The sequence below is a fragment of the Leucoraja erinacea genome, chromosome 2, assembly GCF_028641065.1.
Source record: "Leucoraja erinacea ecotype New England chromosome 2, Leri_hhj_1, whole genome shotgun sequence".
In the NCBI taxonomy this organism is placed as follows: Eukaryota; Metazoa; Chordata; class Chondrichthyes; order Rajiformes; family Rajidae; genus Leucoraja; species Leucoraja erinaceus.
In genome coordinates this window covers 82700438-82723847 of record NC_073378.1, presented here as the reverse complement: position 1 = coordinate 82723847, position 23410 = coordinate 82700438, and the positions used below count along the sequence as shown (strand labels likewise).

Below are 23410 nucleotides of genomic sequence, written 5' to 3'. Positions count from 1 at the left end.
AGTGTTGTTCCGATCAATGGAATATTTTAAAAGTTATTAAGGCTTAAAAATATTAAAAACTGCGCATGCGCAGATTGGTCTCCTCTCCTGTCAGTTGCTGCCACAACGATTGGTCTCCTTTCCTGTCAGTCCCTGGGACGGTGACGCCTCTTTCTGCACCATTGCCGCACTGATTGGCCGGGCCTGCTGTCAGTCACAGGCAGCGCCCGACTCGCCTGGCGAGGAGAATATAAAGCTGAAGGAGCGGAGTGAGCATCACTAACGCTCTCGTCCAGCATGGAGAATATAAAGCTGAAGGAGCGGATTAAATATCACTAACTCTCTGCTGGCTGGAGCTGCGTCTGTGGGCGCCTCAGTGGTGCCGAGCAGGTGAGCGGCCGAGCCCACTTCATGGCTTCCGTGGTGCCCAGCCGCGGGTGCCATCGGCTGTTTTGTCTGACCCGGGCTTCTACCGGCCGGGATTCTACGCGGCGATCCAGGAGACATCGAGACCTCAGCGGTTAGGCCTCACGACAATGGGGCCGCATCGGTGGTGGGGCCTTGCGGCGGTGGTGGGGCCTCACGGAGGCGTTGGGGCCTCACGGAGGTGGTGGGGCCTTACCGAATTTGAAAATCCGCAGATAAATCTATCTCTTCCTCTTTTTTTCATTTTTTTCTTGTCTCATGTCTGGTGGGGGAGGAGGGGGAATAGAGGGAGAGAGGAGGTGGGGGGGGGGGGGAGTGGGGGGAGATAGGGAATTGGGAATAGAGGGAGAGGGCAGTGGGGGAGGTGAGGAGAGATTGTGGGGGAGGGATAGTGGGGAGGGGGGGTGAAGAGTGGGGGATAGAGGGATACGAGAGGGGTATGGAGGAGAGAGGAGTTAAGGAGGGAGCGAGGGAGTGACTGGGGGTAGGGGAAAGGAGAGGGAGGGAGGGGTGAGGGGGGATTGGGGGAGGGTAGAGGAGAAAGATCCTGGGGAAGGTGAGGAGGGAGAGTGGGGGGATTGAGGGAGAGGAGGGGCTGCGGAGAGAGAGGGGAGAAGTGTGGGGGATGTGATAAGGGAGAGTGGGGAGGGGAATAGAGGGAGGAGGGGGGGGCAGTGGGGGAGGTAGGGAGTGTGGGAATAGAGGGAGAGGAGAGAGGGCAGTCGGGGAGGTGAGAAGGGATAGTGATAGGGGGGATAGGGGGAGGTGAGGATTGGGAGAGTTGGGAATAAAGGGATAGGAGGGGGGTGGGGAGGGGAGAGGAGCTATGGAGGGATGGAGGGAGTGACTGAGGGTAGGGGAAAGGAGGGTGAGTGAGAGGTGAGGGAGGGACAGTGGATGGGAGGAGGAGAGGGGAAAGAATGAGAGTGAAGAAGAGGGGGAGGGAATGCTGGGGGATAGGGGAAAATGAGCTGCACCTGTGCAGTTGGGGGCTATGGGTGAGTGGTGGAATATTGCTTTAGGGGAACAGACCCAACGGGTCTGCACTTATAGTGTTTTTATAATTCTAAGGCTACAGCACGATATAGATGGAAAGTTGGGTGGAGCATTGCAAATGAAATTTTATCCTGCCAAGTGCAAGATGAATAACAGACAATTCCAAATCTCATCACAGTTTATTCTCATTTAGACTTATTTTTGTGATTTCCCCTTGAGCACAATGTCCTAGATGACAAACCTGTAACTCAATAATGAAGAGCATCTCACTGTAAATGGTATGTAGAATAAGGTCATATGTTAATTTTGATCATGTGGAAAGATGGAAATAGCTTGAGGGGCTGGATGGCCTCCTTCAAGTCAACCAACAGAATGGTTCCACAGAAAGAACTATGAGTGAAGTATTGGGAGACTGCAAGAAAAAAGGGAATGGAAGCCAAAGGCAGCGAATCTGGAGAAGCAATTACATAGACAGGAATAGAACCAAGTGGGATTAATCCTCTGAAGCTGGACAACAAGAGGCAAAAGTTTGAAGATGAATGTTATGATTGAGCTTAGTAAAGGCTGCAGAAAAACTGCGGAGCGTTGAATGAGAAATTTGTTATCAACGCACAATGGTCTTCATGCATGTATGAAGGGGAAATAAATTAATTTGTGAGAAAGTACAGCAGAGCAGGTGCAATACTTATAAAGTCCGGCTGAGTGGAATGGACAAGTTAAAGCTAATGCTTTATGTGGATACGGTGCAGAAACATTGCTGCCACTCTCAAAGGGATAATTAGCAACTGTGTTTTTCAGGCAAGTGAAGTAATGGGTAGTAAGGATACTTAACATGCTGTGACCGTGTTGCAACTGCCGCATTGCTACCTGTCAGTTATGTTTTGAGAGCTCTTGTATCGGGCCCGCAAGTCATAAGTGATAAATCAAGCAACACTATATTTTTTATAAATGGGCTATATTTAATATATTAAAGAATTTTTCCTACTCTCCTTGGGCCATGTGTCATCCTTGTTGGGAGGGATGGTCTAGTTTGTTAAAGGGACTGCATTTCCTTACTTGTTTTCCTTTATCTCTCATATCAAAGTGCCTGTGGGAATATTGGTTTTAGTGATCAAGATTTCATCCATAAATTCATGAAACTCATTTGGTACACATTCTAATCTGTACTTCCAAAATAACACTAACATTTATGTGTAAGAAAATGTCAGTTCTTTCAGCATCAGTGGAATTGACTGGAAAGAATCCTGCATCAGCTTCTGAGATATTGCACTTAATACTTTCCAGAAAACACTGCTCATAAACAAACTAAATATTGTTAATTTAATGAGGGAAGTTCTAAATAGAAAGTCTAGGTTGTGGAAGAAACTGCAGTAAACTTGCAATTGGCATTGGTACCTACCTTTTCAGAAGTTGCTCTGCATTTAATAATGTTATTCCTTCCACAAGCTCTGTTGAACACCACTCTCATTGCACAAAGTAGTGTTCAATGTTTAGTTTAATTTAGAAATATAGTGTGGAACCAGGCCCTTCGGCCCATCAAGTCCACGCCAACCATTGATCACCCGCGCTCGGGCCGCTTCGGGTCCCTCAGAAAATTGTGCCCAGTTAGAAAAATTTGGCCGGCCACGTTGAGCGTCCCTCAGCTCCAGTGGTGCTCAACGCAATGGTGCAGGAAGGGGCGGACTGTACCGGGGAGTGACAGCAGAGGAGACCACGTTATCCCACGTTCGAATCCTACAACTAGGGGCAATTTACAGAAACCAATTAACTTGCTCATCTTTGGCACATGCGGGGAAACCAGAGCACCCTGAGAAAATCCACACAGTCACAGGAAGAACATATAAACTCCGCACAGACAGCACCCATAGTCAGGATCAAACCCAGGACTCTGGCGCTGTGAGGCAGCAGCTCTACACCTGTGCCACTGTGCTGTACAGGCCTGAATGGCACCTTGGGATTTTCATTAACCCGTCCATGGCTGGTTCGGCTGAAGAGCCAGCTATGCAGTTGCAGGCTTCACAACAGTTAAGAGCCCTGGTCGACAAAAATGCTGGAGAAATTCAGCGGGTGAGGCAGCATCTATGGAGCGAAGCGTTTCGGGCCAAAACCCTTCTTCAAGAGCCCTCCTTTATTCAGCCTGCGTTACACAGCGGCTGCCAGAGCCAGTACCATCCCAGAGAGTCTGACCATTCAACAGACATCTTTTAATTTCTAGGCAATAAAGTCTAACATTAAACCTGTCTGTTTAATTTTTTTTTTGTTCAAATCCGACTTAATTGAAGAGCATGTGTAATTTATTTTAATTTATATTTAAAGACAAGACAATGCCAACTCTTATTGCCACTCTCAGTTTCATTTTGGATGTGAATCGCTTGTTGTGTGTTTGCTAACATTTGATGAAGGTACTCTCACCATGCTGTTAGATAGTTTCAACATTTTGAACCCTGCATGATGAAGCAAGGTAGATGGTGGAAAGGCACAGGATATTGGGAGATTACATAGAAACATAGAAAATAGGTGCAGGAGTAGGCCATTCGGCCCATCGAGCCTGCACCGCCATTCAATATGATCATGGCTGATCATCCAACTCAGTATCCTGTACCTGCCTTCTCTCCATACACCCAGATCCCTTTAGCCACAAGGGCCACATCTAACTCCCTCTTAAATATAGCCAATGAACTGGCCTCAACTACTTTCTGCGGCAGAGAATTCCAGAGATTCACCACTCTCTGTGTGAAAAAAGTTTTCCTCATCTCGGTCCTAAAAGATTTCCCCCTTATCCTTAAACTGTGACCCCTTGTTCTGGACTACCACAACATCGAGAACAATCTTTCTTACTTGCCTTTCAGTTCCTTATGTAGTCCACTTACATTTCTGATTAATGTTTACCCTCGGGATGTTGCTTGTAGCAGACATGGTAATGCAATGCTGTTCAATGTCAAGTGGAAATGGTTAGTTTCGCATTTATTGGAAATCATCATTTCTTGAAATGATATAAAGCTTCTTTTAACAGCTTCTTAACGCATACTTTGAGTACAGAATTAAACATTTATAACAATAAGAAAACCTCAAGTGGCATTTAAGAGTTATTTCTAACATCTCCCATATTCAAATATAAGTACTGAATGTTTAGAATGAACAGCGATATAAAGAAATATTAACAACTCCAAAGTGAGCTGGTTCTCTTGGTCTTGTCAAGAGACAATCACATTACCAGAGGCTGTTGTTCCAAGAATGGAAGTGAGAAGTAAAATACTGCAGATGCTGGAAATCTGAAATAAGAACAGATAATGTTAGAAAAACACAGCTGGTCAGTCAGCATCTACTGTGTGAAACAAATTATCCGTTTATCACATCCCTTTATCAAAACTAGGAAAAGGTAGAAATTAAATTAGATTAGTTTATTGTCATATGCATCAGGTTGCAATTCAATTCCTTGTTCATAAAACAAACCAAGTTTTAAGTTGTAGGGAAATGGGAAGTGGGAGAACAAAAGATAAAAAAAACTGTGAGGAGATGGAAACCAGGAATCATCAAATGAGGCATCAATTGGAGGTGATGGCAGTGGCAAGGGGGTAGAGGTGTGTCTGAAACTGGTGAATGTAAGGGGTTTATGAAGTAAAAAGTATCAGAAGACAGAGTGGAAAAAAAGTTGGGAGTGGTGGAAATGTGAGGAACAAGATCGGAATATGTAATTGCCTGACATTATTAAATTTATTGTTGAGTCCAGAGATGCTTGTCGTGCAGTTGCCTGGATTTGGGTTGACTCTTGCTAGAATAGTATCAGAGGCTAAAGATAAAGTGGTCAGTATTTGAGAAATATGTTATCAAAGTGATGGGCAATAGGAAAGAATGGAGCTGTAATGGCAAAGATAAGAGAAGGTGGATTCCAGGGGCAGCAAGTGAGCCGGCCATTGAAGAAAACAGGAGTTCCACCAGATACACATGTGAAGAGCTCAGTGAAACACATGTTTAGTTGTATTAAGCTATTTATTGTTTAGTAAAAGGGAACTGCAAATGCTGGTTTACACCAAAGATAGACACAAAATGCTGGAGTAATTCAACAGCTCAGGCAACATCTCTGGAGAAAATGGAAAAGGTGATGTTTCAGATTGGGACCCATCTTCTGACTCAAACTTCGTCAGATTGCTTGATTGCCTATCGTGGAAATAAACTATTTTCGTGGTTGTCAAATAAATAATATCTGTTCAGTAAATTGATTGACGTTTGCAAGGGTGGAGATAATTTGCTGCGGCATGAAATGTAATTTTAAGAACTATAATTTTAAGAACTATCCAAAAATCCCTTTACCAAAGAAAACCCAGCCAAGGAAGTGTATTCCTTGTTGGATAGGAGTGTTATTTGTAGAGATGGGAATTGCAGACCAATTTGTCAAAGACTTACATGGCATATGCAGAGACGACGAGGCTAAGTCTAGAGAAGAAGGTCAAATGACATCATGAGATCTAATAAAAAGCTGAGGAGAAAAAATATTTGAAGGAATCTTAAATTTGATCTCTTCATACTTCAGCAAGGTCTGATTTAGAACCCAGCAAGGAGGATAATTTTAATGCCATGACTAAATGATTAAAGTATATCAAGGATAAGTTGACTAACTCCACGAAATGGCTTCAGTGATCACAACATGCTACTGGTACGACTCAGTACAGGCAGCTTACAAACTTCAAAGTCAATTTTAATGAATGTTTTCTTTCTCAACCTTCTTGTATACTTAATTCTCTAGTTCGCACATCTTTAATAGAAAATATCATAATTATAATAATAACAAGTTTGCTCCTAATCAATGAGGAAGAAGCAGATTATTTAAAACATCACAATGAATGAAATCACAACGTATCTAGAAGACTAAGATGTCTAGAAGTATAATTGAAAAGTTAATTAACACCATCCATATACAGTACTTTAAGAGCAAATGTGTGTTCTCTCTAGATGCTTATTAAAAAATGTGACCATTTTACAATTATGTTCCAAATATTGCTGCCTGATGATATGTTAAGAGATGTGATGGAGATTGCCTAGAAATTCATTGTTGGTCTGTAGGAGTGCCGTGGCGTTAACATGGTGTGCTTCATTAAAATGGCCTTTAATGGAAATAATCAGATGTAGAGTACAGTGTTACCATATAGCACATTGGGTACCACTGACAAGAGATGAATTTCAATGTTTGAGTGTTACCAGCAGAGCTGACTTGAGGGAATGAGCTACTACATCGAATGTTTTTTATTTGTAGCGAAGTTTTTGGTTTAGAACACATATGGAAATATAATAGTTTCCCATTAAAGTGTAAAACTATTAATAATAGCTTGCAGATGTAAAGAGACTGAGGTACATGGTATTAATGTGTATTGAATTTCTGCTCATGTAACCAAAGTAAAGAGTTAATATTATTGTGAGTGTAGACTAAAACATTGAAAAAATGCAGTTAACAAGTCATCTCTTTTAAGTAAATAATTTTCAATAATTTGAATTTTCTGGGCAAAAGGCTCCAGGCTCTGATCATCCAGCAAAGCAATTTGGTGTTAATGTCTCAAGATGCTGTCAACAGTTTTTCTCACACATTGGATAAATTCTGCACACATTTGAATTTCTGTCCTTATCTTCAGCATCTTTTGTATTATTTGTGACCAGAAACAAAATCAATATTTATTGCTGCAAAACATTCATATTTTAATGTATGATGTATTATCCAATACAGAAGATACACAACCTAAAATAAAAATATTCAGAGAAGGTTTGATGAAGCAAGATCTACTGTGGACTGGAACTGTACTTTGATTAAGGGTTTCCTTGCCATTTTTGAGGTTGCCAATGTAAGGAAGGACTAAGTCCTCTTGTGGGATGATCAAAGCTTTTATTTTTTATTATTTAATTTTATTTCTGCATGAACATTTATGTTATGTTCTTTAAGTCGGTGGAACAAATGTGTTAAAACCTTAAACAGCTGTTATTTGTTTATTTGGCTCACACATTGCTTGTGTTCCTTCAAGCCTCCTTCAACTATGCAAAAGTAATTCCTGGAAAGTTGTAGGATTTTTCACGCCTCTGTACATGCAAACTCTAAAGTTGAGAGCAAGGTTCGCCAATGAAAATATGCCAGGTGTAGGCAGAATTAAGACTACAACGTGTTGTGCCATGAAATGAAAGCTTTAGCAAAAGCACCAAGATTTATCATCTGTGGAGATTTTGTTCTATATTTTGTGATATAAATATCAGCACCACTCAACCTCATACATGGTATGAAGGAAATCCACAAGGTGCTTATTTTCCCACTTTCTGTCAGTAGTGGAAACAAGCAATCAAATCCAATGTAAATCAAAAAATAATATCTGCCAGTCTATAGCGTTTTCTAATATCGCATTTCATAATTTCCCTCAAAAATATACAGTCCACAAAAAATGTCCATGGAATAAAAAGATGAAACCATAATAAACCTGTAGTAAAGGTATAATGTAGCACTCTACATAAATAATTTGGCATTTTCTTTTTTTGTAAATCTTGTGAAACATGATCGATGTTAGTGTTAATGAAAGCACTCTCTGTCTTAGGCACTCAACATCAATTACCATCAAGCCAGGCTTAATACACTTACACGAGCACTCCAATGGTGAACTAAAATGAATGTTTTAAGATGGAGCATTTATTTCTAAACACGATGCTAAATACATCATGCACCTGGACCCCGGGCCTTCTGATTGGAAGCCATTTGACCTAATGTCCTGTCACAGATATTAGTATTAATTTTGTCCCACATTTTTCTGGTCAGTTTCCTAATCCATGGAATGCTACATGGGAAGTAAATAAAAACCAAAGAATAAAACGTGAAAGTTTAAAATACTTTTGTGAATTGTAAATGGGGTAGAATTATTTTGCACATGTAGCTGAAGAACACATGATAACGGAAAACACAAGGAAATAGAACCAGCAATAGTCCACCTAGTTCTTCAAGTCTCGTGCCTGATCTGCTGCAGGCCGCAATTATACCATAAAAGCGTAAAACTGAAGTACATAGAGCAACCACAGAGTGGCGGCACCGTGGCACAGCAGGGGAGTTGCTACGCTACAGCGACAGAAACCCAGGTTCAACCCTGTCCATGGGTGCTCATAAAGTGGTAAAGTATTACAGTGTGAAAACGTGCCCTTCAGACCAACTTGCCCACATCAACCAAGATGTCTCCATCCACACTAGTCCCACCTACCTGTGCTTGGCCCATAATCCTCTAAGCCTATCTTACTCGTGTACCTGTCCAAATGTTTCTTAAATGTTATGATAGTGCCTGCCTCAACTACCTCCAGTAGCCTGTTCCATAGATCCATAGATTAAAAGAAACGTTACCCTTCAGTTTCCCATTAAATCTTTCCCCTTACCTTTAACCTATGTCCTCTGGTTCTCGATTCCCCTTCTCTGAGCAAAATGACTCTGTGCATTTACCCAATTTATTCTTCTCATGATCTTGTATACCTCTTTAAGATCACTCATCATCTCCTGTGCTCCAAGGAATAATAGCCTGCTCAACCTCTCCCTACAAAGGCTCTTGAGTCCCCGTAAATCCTTTCTGCACCTTTTCCAGCTTGACAACGTCTTTCTTCCAACATGGTGACCAAAACTGAACACAATACTCTAAATGTGGCCTCACCAATGTCTTGTACAACTGTAACATGACCTACCAACTACGCTCAACACTCTGACTGACGAAGACCAAAGTGTCAAAAGCCATTTTGACCACCCTATCTACCTGTGATGCCAATTACAAGGAACCATGTACCTGCTCTCCTAGATCCCACTGCTCTACAACACTCCCCAGAGCCCAACCATTCACTGTGTCGGTCCTGCCCATGTTCACCATTCCAATATGCAATATCTGGCATTTCTCTGTATTAAATTCCATCAACCATCAAGATTCTGCTGCAATTTTTGACAACCATTTTCACTTTTTACAATACCACTCACCTGAGTGTCATCTTGCTAATCATGCGTAGCATGTTCTCATCAATATCATTGACATAGATGACAAACAGCAATGGGCCTCGCACCGAACAATGAGGCATGCCACTAGTCAAAGGCCTCCAGTCTGAAAAGCAACTTCCACCATCACCCTCTGCTTTCTTCCATGAAGCCAATTTTCTATCCAATCGGCTATCTCTCCTTTGGCCCCATGGGATTTAACCTACCATAGCATCCTAACATGTGGAACCTTGGCAAAGGCCTTGCTGAAATCCATATACAATGTCTCCAGGTCTGCCTTCATCAACCTCTTTGTTCACAGCTTCAAAATACTCAACCAGATTTGTGAGACACAATCTCCCACGCACAGAAATGTGCTGCCTATCCCTAATCAGCCTTGTCCAACTGAATGCATGTATATCTTTTCCTTCAGAATATTCTTCAGTAACTTTCTGACCAGAGATGTTAGACTCTCAGGCGTGCAGTTCCCAGACTTCTTCCTGCAGCCTTAAATAGAGGCACACCATGTGTTACCCTCCAGTCTCCACACGGTACTGTCTGTACAGAATCTGTACGTTTTCCCTGCAACAGCATGAGTTTTCTTTGGGTGTTCCGGTTTCCTTCCACATTGCAAAGATGCGCAGGTTTGTAGGTTAATTGGCTTCTGTAAATTTGTAGGGTAGAACTAATGTACAGGTGATGAATGGTTGGCATGGACTCAATGGGCCGAAGGGCATGTTTCCCTGCTGCATTTATAAAAATAAACGGAACAAAATCCAAACAAATGGTAGGATTGTGCAGTGTGATTCAAGAGCTTCTTGGTTGCCGGGAGAAAGTTGTTCTAGAACCTGGACATCATGATTCTAGAGTTCCTGTCCCACCTTCCTGATGGTAGCAGCAAGATAAAAATGTGTTAATGGTGGTGTGGGTCTTTGATGTTAATTGCCTTTTTGAGGTAGTGATTCCTGTAGATCTCTTTGATGACGGGTAGGTCCTTGTTCGTGATGGACTAGGCAATGTCCACCACTTTTTGTAGCGTCCTTTGTTCCTGGATGTTTGAGTTACCAAAGCAGGCTGTGATGCAACCAGTCACAATGTTTTCTACTGTACTTCTGTAGAAGTTCGATGGAGTAATTCTTAATACACTCAATCTCCCCAATCTTCTAAAGGTGTTGATGAACTTTCTTTGCATTAATGTGCTGGACCGAGGACAGATATTAAGAGATATGCAGGAACTTGAAGGTGTTGACTCTCTCCACTATCATCCCAAAAATGAAGACATTGAGAGCAAGATTGTTGTCCCGGCACCAAATAGTTCAATCAGACTATCAATTTTCTTCCTGTACTCTGTTATTTGTCCAAATATGGTGGTATTGTTTGTGAATTTAAAGATGGTGTGGAGCTGTGTCTGTCGACACAGTCAAAGGTATAGAGAGAGTAGAGCAGGGGTCTGAGCCTTGAGGTTTCGAAGATGAAGTGTTGTTGCTAGTTCTTGCCGATTAAGGTTTGCTGATGAGGAAGTCAAAGATCCAATAACATAGGTATGAGCAGAGACCCATTGCCCTGAGTTTGAAGATGTGTTTAGAGGGAATGATGGTGTTGAACACTGAGCTGTAGTCTGTGAACATCAGCTTGATGTACATGTGTAGGAAGGAACTGCAGATGCTTGTTTAAACCGAAGATAGACACAAAAAGCTGGAGTAACTCAGCGGGACAGCTAGCATCTCTAGAGAGAATGAAATGGGTGACGTTTTGGGTCGAGGTCCCTCTTCAGACTCAAACCGTCACCCATTCCTTCTCTACAGAGATGCTGCCTGTCCTGCTGAGTTACTCCAGCTTTTTGTGTACGTGTTCTGGGTAGTTGACATTTGGTGTGGGTTTGCTGGACTGAATGACCAGTTTCCATGCTGGAGTTTTATATGAATAGACTTTAAAGGCCAATTAAAAAACATTAGCCATGAATCAACAGTCATTTGGGGCATATTGCTGTGTATTATGTGCCTTTTTGTCACGATGTTGCTTACAAATCAGGTGTTGGAACAATGTTTGCTAGTATAAATACATATTCTCAAGGAAGCACTACTCTTATCTATTTACTTCTTGATTCCAGATGTCAATAGTAACAGTGTTTCTTACTGACACTGGGCTATGTTGATTCATTACTGGGCAAATGCTGCCAAATTAATAATGCAAATCAAGATTTAATTGCCGGATGTTTTACTGATTTATTGTTATTATGGGAGAGAGTGATGAGTGTGTAACCTACAAATGAAGAAGGTGGTTCAGGGCCATTTCTAGCATTGGACTGATCAAGGGATGTGAAGTTGCTTTCCTGTAATGGGACCAAATGTGACATAGATGGTTTGGGATCTTGTCCATTTAACAAAATCACAAAACCTGTCCAATGAAATAAATGAAGCTGAATACTGCAGAGCAAAGAATAGAAGAATGTTCTAAATCAGATAGAGCCGATGTAGGAAAGAACTGTGTCTGAAGAAGGGTTCCGACCTGAAATGCCACATTCCTTCTCTTCAGAAATGCCGCCTGTCCCGTTGAGTTACTCAAGCATTTTGTGTCCATCTATAAATGGAGTGTATGATCCTGTCTAACATGCTGCTGACCATGAAACCTCTTGCTGCTATTTAGTGGCAACGTATTCACCAAGCCTTCCTGTGCTAACAGTGCTGCTGTTGCCTCTTGTATCTACAGGAGCCACCGTTTTGTGAATGGCCACCACCTGTTTAAGCCTTGCATTCCTTGAAACCACCCCGCACCTCTTAAAGGGAACCTGTCATCAGGTGGTGGAAGCCATGGTGTCAAGTGGCAAAAAGGATGCATGACACAGCTTGGGCCAGTGCAGGCAATTTTAGGTTTTGCAATGGAAGTCTTGGAGATGGGAGAAGAGATATTTTTTATCTTGAGGGACCTATGTGAAGCAGGAGATCGCTGTGAGGGTGAATGTTAGGAGTCCAATCTTAATCTCTTCAGTGCTAAATGAAGGGGTGCAAGATGTTTTGTGACCTTGCATGTGAGTTCAAGGTCAGTGAAAGCAATGTTAAATGCAATATCCCACCGGCTGCTGCATTAGCTTCAAACAACACTGCACTGTTCATCATTCTCCTCCTGACAATCTCTATCAGCCAGGAGCTGTACTCCACCCCATCTTCACATACTTAAGCCTGCTGTAAGTTTCCTTCAGCACGCACACACAAATGTAACTATTGCAGCAGAGGCAGGGCATTTACATGACAAGGCACTCGCTAATCCCCTCACAAGAGCTTGTTGGTCAAGGTATTTGAAAAGATGCAGCAGCAGGTAATTGTCATGGGATTGGTGTGGCCACATCACGTTAACTCCTCTCCCCCTTTCTGGAGAAGAGAGTGGACATTTATGCATCTCTGGCTAGAGGCAGGGCTGTATTTACAGTTATGCATGACATGTCCATGCCTAATCTGCAGGGATGTGCAGTGACTCCATGGAGCACACATGCTCCCATTGCTGCTGATCTCCCAGTGTTCTCTCTGTTAAAGTCATAGAGTGATACAGCGTGGACTCGGAGCCTTCGGCTAAACTTGCCCACACTGCCCAACATGTCCCAGCTACACTAGTCCCATGTGCCAGCATATGGTCCATATCCCTCCAAACCTGTCTTATCCAAGTACCTGTCTAACTGCTTCTTAAATGTTGGGACAGTCCCTGTCTCAACTACCTCTTCTGGCAGCTTGATCCATACATCCACCACCCTTTGTGTGAAAATGTTACACCTCAGATTCCTATTAAATCTTTTCCCCTTCACTTTAAAACATTTGTCCTCTGGTCCTTGATTCACGAACTCTGGGCAAGAGACTCTGTGCCTGTCACCAGCAGCCCAGGCCACTGTCTTTCATAATGAGACAGTGCAGTTTGAGGTCAATGCTCCTGGGTTCATAGTTGTTCAAGCTTGGCTGGCATAAACAGTTACCTTCGTTGAAAATTTTGTCTCAAGAATTTCACTGAATTTTTTGAAGAAGTAACTAAGAATGTTGATGAGGGCAGCATAGTAGATGTTGTCTACATGGACTTTAGGCGTTTGACAATGTCCCACATTGTCAAGCTGTTCCAAAAGTTAGAGCCCATGGGATCCAGGGCATGCTGGTAAAGTAGAACCAAAATTGGCTTGATAATAGGAGGTGGAGGGTGGTAGCGGGTGGTTTTATTTCTACTGTACAATACAATAGAACTTTATTTATCCCAGGAGGGAAAATGATCAATTGAATTCTGATTGGAAGCCTGACAGCAGTGAAATATCACAAGTCGCTGTGACTGTTGATGTTTGTGCTATACATTAACAAATTAATGTGAATGCAAAGACATAATTGGTAAATCCGCAGTTTAAATGAAAATTGCTGATGTTGAGATTGCCTTGGTCTTGATGGGCTATAGGGTCTGTTTCCATACACTATATTTCATTTAACAACCATTTTGTGCCAGGTAGATGAGTAAAACCAGGCTGGTTTGACATAAACAAGCAAATGGACTCGTCTAGATTGTCGGAAAGAATTTGCATGGGGTTTTCTTGGTCTTATGTTATGCCCATTGCTGCTGTTGAATTTCTTTCCTGGTGAGATTAGATAATGAGCAAAGAGTACAGATTAAGGGGTAAACCATTCATTTTTCAGCTCAATCACACTTAGTTAGTCGCCTAGTTAAAGAGTAGAAATACAGTCTTGGCTGCATGGGCTAAATGTGCAAATCCATTGTATCCCACTTCCACGTTCAACTCCATTGATGTGAACAGTCAGAAGCCAAGTGGGCCACCACACTTGATCGGGAGGTTATCACATGATCACGTCTCAACCTGAAACGTCAACCATTCCTTCTCTTCAGAGATGCTGCCTGTCCCGCTGAGTTACACCAGCATTTTGTGTCTATCTTTGGTGTAAACCAGAATCTACGGTTCCTTCCTACACATCACAATTGAGGTGTTGGACTGACATAAACTTTCAAAGGGAGAGCGATTACGATTGTACATGAATGAAATTAAAGAGGAGGTAAAGAGGAATAGAACAATGCAGTGGTTTAAAATTGGGGCTGTGGCTTTGCATGAACTTTTCATCTTTCGAAAAAGTAATGAATTAATTCAAAATAAAATAATTTGTGTCTGTAACAATGTCCCCAACTATCTTGCTCATAAAATGTAATTTATTTCTCAACATTTACTTCTCTGTCTGAGTTAAAATTGTTTACATGGAAACTATGTGAGACATTAAGACATTAATTGGAATGAATGCCATGCCCTCAGTGCATGTAATCTCCAGGGATAAACCACAAAGGGAAATAAAACATAGCAATTAGCTCAATAAATAAACAAATTAAAGCAGACTATCTGTATTGGTGACCGGGACAGACAATTGAAGACTGCCAAAGGTCAACGCAGACAGATTACCTTAACTCTGGACTGATAGCCAGAAATCATGCACAAAGGTTGTGTATGTGGAGAATGGTGGTGAATGACATATCAGGAATATCCAGATTTTATCCAGTTGTTGAGAGCTGCAAGTCTGCAAAAACAGTGAGGTAACTGCATATGAGGGTGTTGCAAACATCCATTTACAAAAAGTAAAACTTACTGCAAAGTAAAACAATGATAAACCCCAAATATTCTTCCCCAATATATACCCCCACAACCTGTTCATTATGAAACTCCTTCGACCCTATCATCTATTCCCAAATTTGTGTTATTTTGTTCTTATTTATTCAGGGCCTATTTAGCAAGATTCCAATATTGTCAAGAATATAATCCCTGTCTAAACCAATGTTTCCTATGTGAATTCAAGCAGCGACAAAGTTTTGCCTGGGGCCATGCACACAGCATGGATAGCTGGAAAAATATTTTAATTCTCCAGTAATGCTAGCATTGGGTTTCTGCAAATGCTCCCCATGGATAAATATCTCACAAATATGGAACATTTTTTACCAATCCTCCTGGCCCTTGAACAACTTAATGTTACTAAAGTAAGCCTTGAGCATAAGGCAGAAAGGCAAAGGTCCCTTTGTAGGGAGCATCATAGAAACTGCAGAGTTTAAAGGTCAATGAAAACCACCTTAAAGGGACACCATCTTAACAAAAGGTTCATTGGCAAATTCAAGCCACTTTATTGCCAAAATGGGACACAATATAAAAGTAATGTTTGTTTGTGTTATGCAAAGGTAGTTCTAGTAATTTTCCTTCTGAAAATAAAAGCTTAGTCAAAGTCTTTCCTATGGTTATGGGGTAAGACATAATAACGTGTAGTAAATGGTTTTTAATGTGCTTTGTGATGCTTTTGAAATGGAAAATCTATTAAAGCAATCAACACTCATGAGTAGCAAAGAGCAGAAAAGGTTATTGTGGTTCCCATCTGTGTGATGCGGGATGGCTTGCAGGCTTCTGGATACGCAGTAGCAATGCAAATTAACACAGGACATATTTAAGCTGGGGAAGAAGATCTATTCCAGAGATTGGGGCTCAAGAATCACTGACAGAGAGTCCAGATTTCCTTACTGATAGGATCTCCCCCCCCCCCCCCCCCCCCCCCCCCCCCCCCCCCCCCCCCCCCCCCCCGTCATGGGTTGGAGGTGGAGGCAAACAAAATAATGGTGTTTAAGAGGCTTTTGGACATCATATGGTAATGCATGAAATGGAGAGGTGCAGGATGTGCAGGAAGAGGAGATTAGATTAACCTGGCGTCATATTCAGCAGAGACACAATGAGCTGGAGAGCCTGTTCCTGCACTGTACTGTCCCCATTCCATGTGTAGGAAAGAACTACAGATGTTGGTTTAAACCAAAGGTGGACACAAAATGCTGGAGTAACTCAACGGGTCAGGCAGCATCTCTGGAGAGAAGGTACGGGTGACATTTCAGGTCAAGACCCTTCTATAGACTAATGTCAGGGGAGTGGGCGGGACAAAAATAGAATGTAGTCAGAGACGGTATGATAATGGAAGACCTGGGAAGGGGGAGGGGATGCAGAGAGAGGGAAAGCAAGGGTTATTTGAAGTTCGAGAAGTCAATGTTCATACCGCTGGGGTGTGAGCTACCCAGACGAAATATGAGGTGCTGTTCCTCCAATTTACACTGAGCTTCACTCTGACAATGGAGGAGGCCTAGGACAGAAAGGTCAGATTGGGAATGGGAGGGGAGTTAAAGTTCTGAGCAGCTGGGAGATCAGGTAGGTTAAGGCCGACTGAGTGGAAGTGTTCAGCGAAACCGCTTGGTCTTGGTCAATGTACAGAAGTTGACAGTTGGAACAGTGGATACAGTAGATGAGGTTGGAGGAGGTGCAAGTGAACCTCTGCTTCACCTGTAAAGACTGTCGGGGTCCTTGGCTGGAATCGAGGGGGAGGTAAAGGGGCAGGTGTTGCAACTCCTGCTGTTGCAGGGGGAAAGTACCTGGGGAGGGGATGGTTTGGGTGGGAAGCGACCAGTTGACCAGGGAGTTGTTGAGGGAACATTGCGGTATGAACATTGACATCTCTAACTTCCAATAACCCTTGCTTTCCCTCTCTCTCCATCCCCTCCCCCTTCCCAGTTCTCCCACCAGTCTTACTGTCTCCGACTACACTCTACCTCTGTCCCACCCCCTCCTCGGACATCTGTCTGAAGAAGGGTCCCGACCCGAAACGTCATCCATTCCTTCTCTCCAGAAATGCTGCCTGTCCCGCTGTGTTACTCCAGCATTTTGTGTCTTCATTTTCTGTTCAATGTTCTACTCAAATATAAACCCCCATAAAATGATCCCATGACTATATGTGCCAGTTTCTGCTTTCTTTAATTTTTAACTTTGTGCCTCTCAGTTATCTTCGAAGTAATGTATGGGCATGGTGTCTTTGATCAGTCCATGATACCTGCACACACATTGTGTAGCATGCACAATAGAAGATTGCTCCTCTTGGGCAATCCACAAGCAGACGCAGTCAAGTCAACTTCATTTGTCACATGCACATGCAAGTCGTACAGTGAAATGAAAGTGGCATTGCCTGCGGGATTGTGCAAAACAACAGAAGAACAGAACAATAGAACAGAACAGATCTTCCACCATTTTAATGCACTAAAATTTCTGGCTTGACATTTCTTTAAAACATCAAATAAAAATTCACCAAAGGTAGACACAAAATGCTGGATTAACTCAGCAGGACAGGCAGTATCTCTGGAGAAACTGGATAGGTGACATTTTAGGTCGGGACCCTTCTTCATGTGAATAAAAATTTACCTTTACTTTGGGATATTATTGTTGCTATAAGTTAAAAAAAAGAATTGCAATTAATAGGAAGAATTGCGATTGATGAGTCATCAGATTGATTTTCAGTTGCTCCTTTCTATCACATTGATGGGGTCTATGGACACCAAACTGTTTTTTTCCTTTGCTGCTTCACTGAGGAGGTGAAGGAGAGGCTGTTTGCGATCTGCTCATGACGGGTTAACGGCTCCAGAAATGATGAGCCTATGCTTACACAGACAAAATCACCTCATACTGGTGCGGGTTTATGGACCACCATGTGGGTGAGCATATGTCACTCTCTGGGCCACAGGCAGAGGCACTATGCAGACTCGACATGCCAGCTATCTAGAAATGCAGACTTGTCAGACTAGATTTCTGCATCCTGAAGCTGCTGCCTCTTGGTATTAGCGTTAAAGAACAGCTTTGTTAGACAACCCTGGGATTTGTAAGTGGAATTTAACAACTGCTGGCAGCAGTGGTTTGGCTGCACACACGAAAGGGATGGAAAGTTTGGTGGTGCTGATGAGCTGAGACCAGTTAGCATCGCCTAATTCAGTGCCCGTCATTGAAAGACGATGCCCAACCCGCTGAGCTACTCCAGCACTTTGTGTCTTTTTTTACATTTTGCTATAGTTGTTGCAGACAATTGTGACTTGTCAATGTTTTATAATTGACATTTTGATACTTCATCAACATTTTGAATGTATCAAAAAATACTAAAGATGCTGTCGACTGCCAATATAAAGCAACATTTGATTCTGTTCCTACTATCTGATATCTACACTTTGCCAAAAGCAGTTTTGGGATTTTATGGTGAGGAGAATAAAATAGGATCAGTGTAGGGTGAGGGTAAATGTTGTTTGTTGGTTGCCATGGACTCGATGGGCAAAAAGGTCTGTGCCATGTTATGACTATGCTGGAAGTTAGTAACCATGCAGAAAATGCTGGAAATACCCATTAGACTAGGCAGCGCCTTTTGTGAGAAGGACAAAATAATTTTTTTAGGGTAATGGCCTTCCATCAGTTTTGACCCAAAATCTCTGACCTGAAACATTAACTTTGTCCACAGATGCTGCTTGACCTGCTGGGGTCACTGGTTCTTAGCTTAGACTCTGCTCCCAGGAATGAGGACACTAAGGAAATCAGTGGAAAATGGAGTCATTAGCTCATTACATGTAGAGAGGTGTGCTCCTGTGCTGGGAATTTGTTATGAGTCCCTGCCCTTCATAGTACTACATAACGCTGTGCCAGGAATCTGGTGTGATTCCGGCAATGAACGGCCTCAGTGCTGGCTATGGAGAGGCTGCCTGTGAAGGCTGGTGTCAGGCGGCTCAGATGTGTGGCTCACACTCAGAACCACACACCTGCCGTCATGATGGGTGTGAGCGCAAATTGTTTTTGAAGCTGCTGTCTTCGCTCTCTGTGCTTGGCCGAACAGCTCTCCCAAGCATGGAGATTCCTCCATGGTAACAAGCTCAGCAGTTACTGCTGGTCACACTTGTAAATGTTTGACCTGGAAGATCAAGAGCACCAACAAAACAGCAGTTCGCGGAGTGGCGTTGAGCAGACTGCAGTGTGTTTCCAGCATATCCTACTTTTATTTCAATTTCCAATATTTTATACTTTATTTAATTTAGAGGTACAGTGTAGAAACAGCCCTTCGGCACACCGAGTCCACGCTGACCAGTGATCCCCGCACACTATTGCTATCCTATACACTAGGGACATTTTACAATCTTTACCAAGCCAATTAGCCTTTGAAGTGTACATCTTTGGAGTGTGGGAGGAAATCGGAGCTCCCGGAGAAAACCCACGCAGGTCACGGGGAGAATGTATAAACTCCATACAGACAACACCTATAGTCAGGATCGAACCCTGGACTCTGGGGCTGTAAGGCAGCAACTCTACCACTGCGCCACCGTGCCGAAGAGAGATATCTGCAGGATTTCTTTGCTTTTGAGAACAGCAAGCATAATGACCAGGCCAATAAGAGACTTTACAGAAATTGATAAAAGTTTCTTGATCTGAAATATTAACAATGTTTCTCTTTCCTCAAATGCTGCCTGACCTGCTGAGCATGTCCAGCACAGTCTATTTTTATTTTAGGCGCCATTGTGCCTGCAGGGATTCATTTGGCTTTACATTTTTGACCAACAAGCTCCATTTATACACCTCGGGTTGATTTCCCCATCATTCCAGACAGGAAATCAGTGGGAAACCACAGCCAAGGTCAGATAAACAATGACACTGGCAGGCCCACGGGGCTCTCTTGATCAGGGAGAGTGGAAGGGCACCCACAGCAAGGGCAAGGTTCGGGAAAAGCTTTCCCATCGGGCGGAGGTTGGGAAATGTTCCTCGATTCAAGCAAGCAAAAGAAACATTCCAAATCCAAAGGACACCTGCCTGGGCATTTCGGAATCAGTGTGTTTAAAACCTTACTTCCATTTACCATTCTGGCCATTGGGTTAGAATTGCAGTTGGGCCGAGTGGACCGCATTGAGAAGCAACATGTTTCCCTTAAAAGGGACCCTGGTGCTAACAGACTTTTGTTCTTGCTGTTTAATTTCAACATTAGTTTTTCCAAGACCATTCCCTGAAGAGAACGGAATAAAACTGTTTAGAATTTAGATAACAATTTCTTCATTTGTACGTGGCAGCCATGTGAATGAAAAGCAGCTTGAAATAAGCTGGCGTTAAGATATTGATATGATAGTAAAATCACATTTCTTGTTAACTATATAGCCTCAGGCACATGATGCCGTGGGCTCCCTTGTGAAGGTAATAAATGTTTATGATTTTGCGCTCAAGTTCTCCGCTTCGGCAATGTTCACAGCAGTGAAGCCAAAGGATAGTTATATTCTTCTTCATTGGACAAGAAAGATAAACAAAGTCTGAATCACCCTCATGTCCAACCAATGAGAATCATCAGGGAAATGAGTGTGCCTGGAACCTATTTACCCTCTGTATGATCGTGCAGAGGAGGCAGGGGAAGAGCACGGGGAGAGAATCACAGAGAGGCCCTTGTCCCTTTGCTCTTTCCCTGCCAACTAAAGAAGAGTTGTATTTATCTGTTCAAACAACATCAGTTTTCTTTGGAGAGAGGACGATCAGTTCTCAGGTTTGTATGACCATAGCCAGTTTTTTGCTCATGATCATTTTACATGATTTTTGGCAATTTTAATAGAATAAGATATCCACCACTGATGAACAAATTCCAACAAGGAGCTTAAATATATTCTGCAATAATCCTACAGCCATACCAGTCCTTCCAAGATGAATCATTTATAAATTCTTATTTCAGTTGCAATTTAATGGCAGTGATTGTCAGCTTGTTTTGAGAAAGGATCCATCCCACACCACGGGCATGTTTTTCTACTTTAATCATTTAAAAAAAAATTGAGGCACTTTGATTGATATGAACTGGTGCAGGCTTTTGCAATGTTTGTTTAGCGTTGTGGTGACTCCTATACTTTGAAGCCTGCATTTCCACTTTAGCTCGGCTGCATATACTCTGACTAACGACGAGGGGCATTTTATTCTCTTCATTCCCCATTACCATTCAGCTCCGGTTATAGCAGGTCCTGGAAAAGGGAGCGCATTCCAACGAGAGAAGATGCGGCAAATGTTAATTAGATGGATGGTTTGACAAAATGATAAAAGCTGACTACATTGTCTGTTCTCAACTCTCCCTTGACATGCTGTATCTGCGCTGTCATGTGCACAGCCCAAAACGCTTACTTTGTAATGATTTACCTTAGGTCGTGGCAGACGCTCTCCTGATGTGGAATTATTTATCTTCATCTTGCAGACAGTTTGGAACGTGTTTTATTTTTTTGAAAAGTGAGGGTCAGGCTAAAGGAAAATATTAACACGGACTCAACTGGAGTTCTGGGATTTGGCTTTTTTTTTACTAAAGTGTTCCCAGATGATGTCATAGCAGCTGCTGATTGCCTGACAGACAGTTTCCGTAGCACAACATGAGGCCCTTTGGTGTTCATGCCAGTCTGATTGACACGTGAATGACACCAATGAGAACTGATCTATGTACCCTCTGGGAATGCCAGTGTAATTGATAGACAGAACACAATGAGAAATAATGTCTTTGAACCTGAAAAGAATTTACTTTTTTTTTCCTGGAGCTCATGCCCGCACTCTCCGCGGCCTTTTTTAAAGCCTCTTTTAGGTGTTTTGTTCTGCAGGATTTATTGAGCTTAATGGAACTGAATGACTTTTTTTTCCACGACCTGTCAGTCAAGTAGCACAACTCCAGGGCTTGTAAATGAAGTCCTTTCAGAGGCTGACAGAAGAGGAATGTGTCACTCATCCAACAGACCCTGTTGTGTTTCAATATGCCACAGGGGTGATAGGGGAAGAGTTGGGCTTGCCTGGGGCACATTCCCAGTGGTTGCTAAAAGGCCTAGCTACATCCAGGTGGCAGAGCTGGAATTGTTGATCACACAGATCTTAAAGGTGCAGGAACCCAAGCCTGAGACAGTCACAACTGCGCTCTGTGAAATGGTTGCAACACAGCACAATCATTGTACCATTACTCTTGCTGCACGTTGACTGACTCACTGTATGTATCAGGTTGTAGTTGTATCACAAACATACCCCATTGTGGTCATTTTATTTAAACTATGGTTCTCTTTCAATTTTACTTTTCCTTCGCAGTGGAAATATGACTTTTCTTTCACTAAAATATCCCGTGGATCAATTTTAATCGCTACACATTACATTAAACAATAGTGGTGAAAAGTACTTGAAAGTGTGGCTCTTTGGATAGGGAGCTGCAATTTATACTGCATAGTCAAACAGTGTGGGGGTTGCTTCCAAATGCAGGCAGCCCATCAGCAATCCGTGTGACTCCATATTTTCATAGATCTGCCGCTGTTACTACAGTCATATCACACAGTTACCTTTTAACACATAGATGAGTTTATTTGAAGGAACTATAGGGAATGTAATTCCTTTTCTTTAATTATCAAGCAGTCGTCATTTGTAAATCAATTATAACACTCTTAATATGTCATCTCGATAATGTGTTTCCCTCTGTAGGATAGAAGCGTGTGTGTGTGTGGACTTATCATTGTACTTGCCTCTCCTGGACATGATATGGAATCTACCATAAAGTGAAAATTGTCAAAACAGTGTAAACAACCAAGAGCGTAAATGTTTTAAGAGAAGACAATAAACTGTCTGTAATTAAAAGGCTGGATAATGGATTCCCTTAAACATTTGGCTGAGATTACTCACTCTGATACCATAAGCAAAGCATGTGAGAAATTTAATTTATTACGGGGAGGACTGAGAGGAGCAAGTTGGTTGTATACAGTGTCTTTGAGGTACAAAGATAGATTTCTTTGCTTTCTGGTAACTGGTATGTCAACTATGTCAGGAAAACACAGTCTTTTTCAAACCAATGGGCCGAAGAAGAAAGTAAACGATAGATTCTGTGAATAAGTGAGCATTCCTCTCTAATTTTAAGAAGGCACATCCCCCCCCCCCCCCCCCCAAAGATAATGCTCGACCCCCATTGAGTTTGTTTTGGAATACTAATGATAAACCACGAACCTTCAACACAATTACAATTAAGCTATTTTATGGAAATATGCTGACTTTCGATTCATTTTGGAAAGCAAATGGCAAAATTTAAAACAGTAGCCATGTGCTTAAATAAGAAAAAAATGGTAATAAATGTCTCATAAAAGTTTATTATACCAGCATTACATGTTGCAAACCCGTCTCATTTATGGTGCTGTATTTCTAAGTTCTCTTAAATAGGTTATTCAATGTATTAATGGCTC

The 23410-nt window shown here is 42.3% G+C and overlaps 1 protein-coding gene and 1 long non-coding RNA gene across 14 annotated transcripts in view; one reads left to right on the top strand and one right to left on the bottom strand.

Moving 5' to 3' along the window:
• LOC129711677 (uncharacterized) overlaps positions 1-23410 on the top strand; it is a 160100-nt gene that overhangs the window by 51018 nt on the left and 85672 nt on the right. The window contains exon 1 of one of the 13 annotated variants that reach the window (XR_008725900.1): positions 17735-20724. The exons of the other annotated variants lie outside the window; for them this stretch is intronic. The gene's annotated coding sequence lies outside the window, so the exon portion shown is untranslated. Of the gene's footprint in view, positions 1-17734; positions 20725-23410 lie in introns of those variants that run through there. 13 annotated transcript variants of the gene reach the window in all.
• On the bottom strand, positions 4351-22653 carry LOC129711716 (uncharacterized). Its single transcript, XR_008725911.1, has 3 exons — positions 21360-22653; positions 14790-14904; positions 4351-4673 (listed from the first exon to the last, which is right to left on the bottom strand). It is a non-coding gene; the product is annotated as an uncharacterized LOC129711716 (long non-coding RNA).